General features: G+C 43.4%; 1 long non-coding RNA gene across 1 annotated transcript; it reads left to right on the top strand.

Moving 5' to 3' along the window:
* The first annotated feature begins 4,843 nt into the window (after positions 1-4,843).
* Positions 4,844-5,923, top strand: LOC148087527 (uncharacterized). The gene is made up of 5 exons (XR_015710906.1): positions 4,844-5,028; positions 5,127-5,199; positions 5,280-5,364; positions 5,450-5,613; positions 5,683-5,923. It is a non-coding gene; the product is annotated as an uncharacterized LOC148087527 (long non-coding RNA).
* The last annotated feature ends 1,342 nt before the right edge of the window (positions 5,924-7,265 follow it).

Here is a 7,265-nt window from a genome sequence, read left to right as displayed (position 1 = left end):
GTTTAATGTCAACAGTGCGATTCTAACCCCGATTGTGCTTAATGACCTCAAACCACTTTAAGGAGGTACACAGTGAACAAAAATCGGTAAAAATGCTTAATTTTAATTTTTTGAAGATTGGATTGTTCAGTCAGTCAAGAGGCTCTCGTCAGAGGTGACGTCACACACGCTAATAAACTGATCGTGCAGGAATGTAGAGCCGTCACACCACAAGAATAAAATGAGATATTGTGCTTGTTTGTTTAAAAGCGCCATGGAATACAATTGTAGATGTGTGCTTGTATAAAGACCGAGTTAAGTTTAGTTTAAGTTTAGGGTCAGCTAAAAAGTTTTCAAACTGCCGCACAAGCAACTTCCGCCAAACCTTCGGATGTTGACGTCACACTTGTTGACAAAGATCGATAGCATTTTGTAAGTAAGTAAGTAAGTAATATATATTTATATAGCGCTTTTCGAGACCAGGGTCACAAAGCGCTTTAACAATCAAAACAATACTCAAAACAGTACATACTTCAAAGATCAAGACAACACCGAGAACAACACAGGAGTTCGAGAAATTCAAGGAAAAGCCTGCACAAATAGAAACGTCTTAAGATGTTTCTTAAAGGAGTCAGTAGACTCCATCAAGCGTAAAGAGAGAGGAAGATTGTTCCAAAGCTTAGGAGCAACAGCCTGAAAAGATTTCTCTCCTCTGGTCCTGAGCCGTGTGCGTGGAACCATAAGTAGATTCTGATCCACAGACCTCAGAGCCCGAGCTGGGGTGTAAGGCTGGATCAGATCAGTGATGTAAGGAGGAGCCTGACCATGAATAGCTCTGAAAGTAAGAACCAGAATTTTAAAGTTGATCCTGAAAGAAACTGGAAGCCAGTGAAGAGTTTTAAGGACCGGAGAAATGTGAGTTCTTCTACTAGAGCGGGTCAGAATTCTCGCTGCAGAGTTCTGAATCAACTGCAGGCGAGACAGCTCCTTCTTGTTAAGACATGAAAACAAACTGTTACAATAGTCCAGACGAGAAGAAACAAACGCATGGATTTTGTGCTCACGTTTGTGCAGTAACTTGACGGAACCAGGTGCGCGTCACTCGTCTATTGAGGTAATAAGATATTAAGATATAATTATTGCTTTAAGACTCAGAAATAATGTTTCATTGCGTGTAATGTAACTTTCTGTGGTGCGTTAACATGAGAGCTAGATCGCTAAAACTTAGCTTTTTAAATTATAATGCAACTCACACACATACGTATTTTGTTATTTTGAAAGGACGAAAATATATTCAATATTCCAATAAAAAGTTTGCTATATTGGCAGGTCATGGTAGGCGATTTATTTTATTAATATTCAAGATATTGATTTCATTTATCACTTCTGCATATTAATACAGATAACATATTTATTGTATTTAATTATATAAGTATAAGTTTATTTGAACCCTTTTGGATGAGGGATTTGATCTGTTGTTGTTTTCTTTAAATAAAAGAATATATATAAAATAATAATGAAAAGTACTTTAAATTCCAGCATAAAGAGATTCAAGATTCAAAGTGTTTATTGTCATATACATCGAGAAACACGTTTCCCTATGCAATGAAATTCTTTCTTTGCCGTCCCTCCACAAATATCGGCGTAACAAAAAAATAAAAATAAATATAAATATACATAGCAAAAAAGTCAAGATGAAATAACAATAAAAAAAATAAAAATTAAAAAAAAAAAATAATAATATAAGAAAGGGAGGGGAACTGTACATGAGATGGATTTAAAGTGACAACAGTGCAGTGTTCAGCTGTTCATGATTCTTATTGCAGTGGGGTAGAAAGAGTTTCTCAGGCGTGTGGTCCTGCATTTTGCACTCCTGTACCTGCGTCCCGAGGGCAGGAGTGTAAACAGTCCATGTTGTGGGTGGGAACTGTCCTTGATGATGGTGGCAGCTCTCCTGTGGACTCTGTGGTGGTAGATGCTGTGCAGAGAGGGCAGTGGAGACCTGGTGATCCTCTCCGCTGTCTTAACCACTCTCTGCAGACGTTTGCGGTCCATGGCCGTAGAGCTGCCGTACCACGCAGTGATGCAGTTGGTCAGGCTGCTCTCCACGACACAGCTGTAGAAGTTTCTGAGGATCTTTGTCGACATGCCAAACTTCCTCAGCCTCCTCAGAAAGTACAGCCGTTGCTGTGCCTTCTTGACCAGCTGTGTTGTGTTGGTGGCCCACGTTAAGTCCTCAGTGATGTGGACCCCGAGGTACTTAAAGCTGCTCACCCGCTCCACTTCAAGATCCCGGATAAACAGTGGTTGGTGAGGTCTCCTCTCCTTCCTCATGTCCACTATCATCTCCTTTGTCTTGTCTGTGTTGAGGGTGAGGTTGTTGTCCTCACACCAGGAAACCAGACTGTCCACCTCTGTCCTGTAGGCCTCTTCGTTCGCCGCGGTGATGCATCCTATCACTGCGGTGTCGTCAGCAAACTTTAGGACGGTGTTGTCTTTGTGGGAGGCGACACAGTCATGTGTGAACAGGGTGTAGAGGATGGGGCTGAGGACACATCCTTGTGGAGTGCCAACGTTTGTGATGATGCTGGTTGATGTTCTCTTGCCAATCCTGACAGTCTGGGGTCTGCCAGTCAGGAAGTCAAGGAGCCAGTCGCAGAGGGTAGGGTGGATGCCAAGTGTGGACATCTTGTGGGTCAGTTTGTAAGGGATCACTGTGTTGAAGGCGGAGCTGTAGTCCACAAAGAGTATCCTGATATAGGACTCTTTGTTTTCCAGGTGGGAAAGGGAATGGTGGAGGACAGCTGAGATGGCGTCGGTGGTGGACCTGTTGGGTCGATAAGCATACTGCAGGGGGTCCAGTGAGTCTGGGATGCTGCTCTGAATGTGAGCCAGCACCACTCTCTCGAAACACTTCATGATGATTGGAGTGAGCGCTACTGGTCTGTAGTCATTCAGGCAGGTGGGTGGGCTCTTCTTAGGGAGGGGGACGATTGTTGTAGTTTTGAAGCAGGTGGGAACGGTGCTCTGGCTTAGGGAGAGGTTGAATATGGAGGTGAAGACATCAGCCAGCTCGTTGGCACATGCTTTGAGTGCACAGCCAGGGATGTTGTCTGGTCCTGCTGCCTTGTGGGGGTTGATTTTCTTCAGTTCTTTGTGTACCTGTCCTGAAGAGACTTTTGGTGGTGGTGAGGGGGGTACGGCAGTCCAGGTGTGTGTGTTTGTTCCGGTGTTGTTGATTGTGGCCTCAAAGCGTGTGTAGAAAGCGTTGAGGTCGTCTGGCAGGTTGTCCGTAGAACTGATGATGCTGGTGCTGGTCTTGTAGTCTGTGATGTGCTGCAAGCCCCTCCACATCAGCCCAGAGTCAGCAGTGGAGTAGAAGCTGTCCAACTTCTCTCGATACTGTCTCTTTGCTGTTGTGATGGCATGTCTCAGTTGGTACTTGGCAGTTTTGTACTCAGCTTCGTTGCCAGATTTAAAAGCAGTGGAGCGAGCACGCAGCATGCTTCGTACCTGAGTGTTCACCCAGGGCTTCTGGTTGGGGAATGTCCTGACATGTATGGTGGGGACGATGTTGTCAACACACGTGCTGATGTACCCGGTCACATACTCAGCGTAGTCCTGTACGCTGACAGAGGAGTCTTCCAGAGTGGCTGCAGCTTTAAAAACATCCCAGTCTGTCGTAGCAAAACAGTCTTGCAGGATGTTTTCGGTTTCTGGGTTCCAGAGTTTGATGTCTTTTATGGCTGGGTTTGATTGTTTTAGTCTTTGTCTGTAGGCAGGGTACATAAACAATGATATGTGGTCAGAGTGTCCAAAGTGGGGGCGGGGTGCAGCCCTGTATCCACCACGAATGTTGCTGTAAACATGGTCCAGAGTGTTCTTTTCACGGGTGGGAATATTCACATGCTGGTGGTATTTGGGGAATACAGTCCGTAAGTTGCACTGATTAAAGTCTCCAGCAGTGATGAAGACAGCGTCGGGATGAGCCGTCTCCAGCGCGCTGATGACGTCATGGAGTGTGCCGAGTGCAGCGTCAGAGTTTGCCCGTGGGGGGATGTAAACAGCGGACCAAAACACAGCAGTAAACTCCCGCGGTACATAGTAGGGTCGGCATTTCAGTAATAAAAACTCCACGTCAGGTGAACAGTGCTTATAAACAGTCTGTATGTCTCCACACCACGCGTTGTTAATGTAAACACACACACCCCCTCCTTTTGATTTACCCAAGGCTGCAGACTGGTCTCCGCGATACACGGAGTGGGTAGTCAGCTGAATGGCACAGTCCGGGATTCTGTCTGAAAGCCAGGTCTCCGTGAAAATGAGAGCACAGCATTCCCTCGTTTCCCGTTGAGTTGAGATCCTGGCTCGAAGCTCGTCCAGTTTGTTGTCCATTGACCGCACATTGGCGAGTAGGAGGCTGGGTAGCGATGGTCTGCTAGCGCGAGCTTTTAGCCTAGCCTGTAGCCCAGACCTCCTCCCCCGCTTACGTCGCCGTCTCCGGAGCACCTCTCTGGGGTCGGCATGCACACTGTAGCTCGGGGCTTCGGAGCCTGCATGGGGGTGGTGGCGGCGGCTGCGAGAGCAAACAAGCTCCGGTAGCTCCGGTGGAATATAAGGGGTTAAATCCAGGTGGTTATGTAAGCTACCAATGTCCAGAAGTGCCTGCCTGCTGTAAGTTACCAGTGCATGGCATTTTGAAGAAAAATAAAAAAAGAAAACACACCAAAAAACAATAAAAAGCCGGTATCTGAGAGCGGAGCGAGCAAACACGTCGGCCACGGGGGGCGCCATGTTGGATGGCGAGGTAAACCAGATGGAAACACCATCAAACAAGGGATGAAGGAAACATGGAGAGCTTATCTCTGAATGATCAAGTATACTTGCTTGTATTTATTGATTTGTCATATTTAAAAGGGAGCACTATTATGTTTTTTGTTTTGTTTTTGCATGGAAGTGACCTGCAAGAACTGCCCAGAACTCCAGACCTGCTTGACATGCAACCTTTCTCTCTGTGGTTCCTGACAAATGATTTCAAATGTGAAGTAAGTGAGTAATATTTGTAACATAGTGAACACAAACTTGTAAACCTACAGCACACCCCATCATGGAAATAATCTAAAATGCAATTCTATGTTCTTTTCTAGGTGAGATGGAGTGCTGCATATCAGGTGCTGGACTAACCATCGGAGGTGGAAGGGGTCAACATGTCAAAAGCAGGTGAGGTGGTTACATCACACACACTTTGGTCATTAAAATAGTCATGTTTGGTAATAATGATCAATACATTTCTGTGGCAGGACGCACTGACATGCTGACGCTTATGGTCAAGGTTTTCTGGCTTCTGTTGTTGGAAACACTTGGTTGTGCCCGTCAAGGTGGAAGGTACCAGACTGAAGAGTCTTTTTTAATAGATTTTACACTTCAAATGATCGGAATCATACAACTTCATTAATACAATGTTTTCAAGGTTCGGTTGACTTTCGGACAAAGAGGATTCAACGTTATTATGGCAGTAAGGAGATGGCAGGAAGTGAAAGATTCTTGAGAAGGAGATGAACCACCTCTGGAAGTCCCTTTCAAGTCGTTGTGATTCCCTGAAAGAGTTGTCTCGCATGGCAGCGTCACAGCAAGGTAAGAGTTTATTTAGCAAGTGAAGAACAGAGGTACAGCTGCTCATTCTTATTGTCTTATTCTTTTAAGATGCACCATGGGCTTGACTGGTGAGGCTTTGAAGGATCTTCAGAGCATTTTAGGAGCAGGAGCAAGTCAGCATGACGTCACTCGAACCATGACTCGGAACAGAAACTACTACACGCAAGTCTTCACTGAGGACGAGACCATCAACGTCGTGCAGATTCACTCTGATGGTTACTCGTGACATTTGTGACGATCTGTGAACATTTGTTTGATATGAAACCTGTAATAAAGCACAATTTGATTTCATTTTGAATAACATCCCATAGTATTCATCATCAGTGCAGGTAATGTGTTGTGAAAATGACTATTGGTGATTTAGAAGTTGTAACAAAGTCTCTGTTTACCCTAGTTTTGAGATCGACATACCTGTAGAGTTCAACATGAACAATATTCAGGCAAAGCAGACATCATATGTTAATGAATCATGAATGAATTAATGCTTTATTTCAAACATGTTACATAAGAAAGTAAACTTAAGACAAACAAACAAAACCAATGACATTAGTCAAAAAATAATTATAGTCAAAACTATAATATTAACCCAACATGTCCAAAGTGAGAAGGATGAAGCATAAGCTCCTCTATACCTAACCCTTCTCCACTCAATTATTAACCATCGACACCCAAAGTACATCAACAAAATACAAACATAAACAAACAAACATGCAGCAAAACACAGTGGAGGTATTTAAGATATAAATAGAGATAAACCACTGCTTTCTTGAAATCACCACACTTAATAACTTTCATAATTTCACAATTTTGTCATTCCATGTGTTATGGAAATTGATTTAATTCATCAGTAATCATCATTGTTTAAAATAGCAACTGAAGACCTATTTGTAAATTACACTCAAACTATGAAGTAAAAGACAGCACGTCTAAAAGCTTTGTGAGACCCACAGTACATGTTTGAACTTGAAAATATACATATTTATGTTATTTATAGGTGACTCAAGACTGCTGTTATACTATCAGAAAACCTAAACACATCAACATGATTCATTTGTTTGTAGTGGCCTGTGCTACATCAAAGGGTTAATTCTCTAACTTCAAGAGGCATGAAGGCCATTGTAAAGCTGATATTTATATGACACATTCAAATGGTCTCCTACTATCCTGTGAGAAGTTTGGGTGTCAATGAGTCCAAAAATGAGGGAGAGGTTGTCATTCTTCTGTCAAGATGTTCTCTGAGTGTAACAGAATGACCAGACCTGATCCTTCAGAAATGGACTTAGGCACATTTTTTTCTACTTGGACCTCAGAGCTGATATTTGGATATGTTGTTAAAGACTCCATTCTGAGTTGAACTGTGGTGGTTTGATGTTGCTATGAACTTCCTGTGCCCCATGGTATCATGGGAAACTTGGAGAAATCTGGACTTTGAAGCTCTATAAATCGACCATTGTTAATTTAAATGATCTGAAACGTTTAGAGGTTCTTCATGTTCCATTTGTACACATATGTTTTCAAGGGTGTTTCTCTAGGTGCTTCCTGAATCTACTTCCGGTTTGGGAGGGGCTATCATTATGGTTATGATTTTAGAGGTGTCAGAGGTCACACAGACCCAGTTTCATATGTTTGAG

Source organism: Callionymus lyra, chromosome 1 (genome assembly GCF_982586985.1).
Source record: "Callionymus lyra chromosome 1, fCalLyr1.hap1.1, whole genome shotgun sequence".
Lineage (NCBI taxonomy): Eukaryota > Metazoa > Chordata > Actinopteri > Syngnathiformes > Callionymidae > Callionymus > Callionymus lyra.
This window is presented reverse-complemented; position numbering and strand designations above follow the sequence as displayed.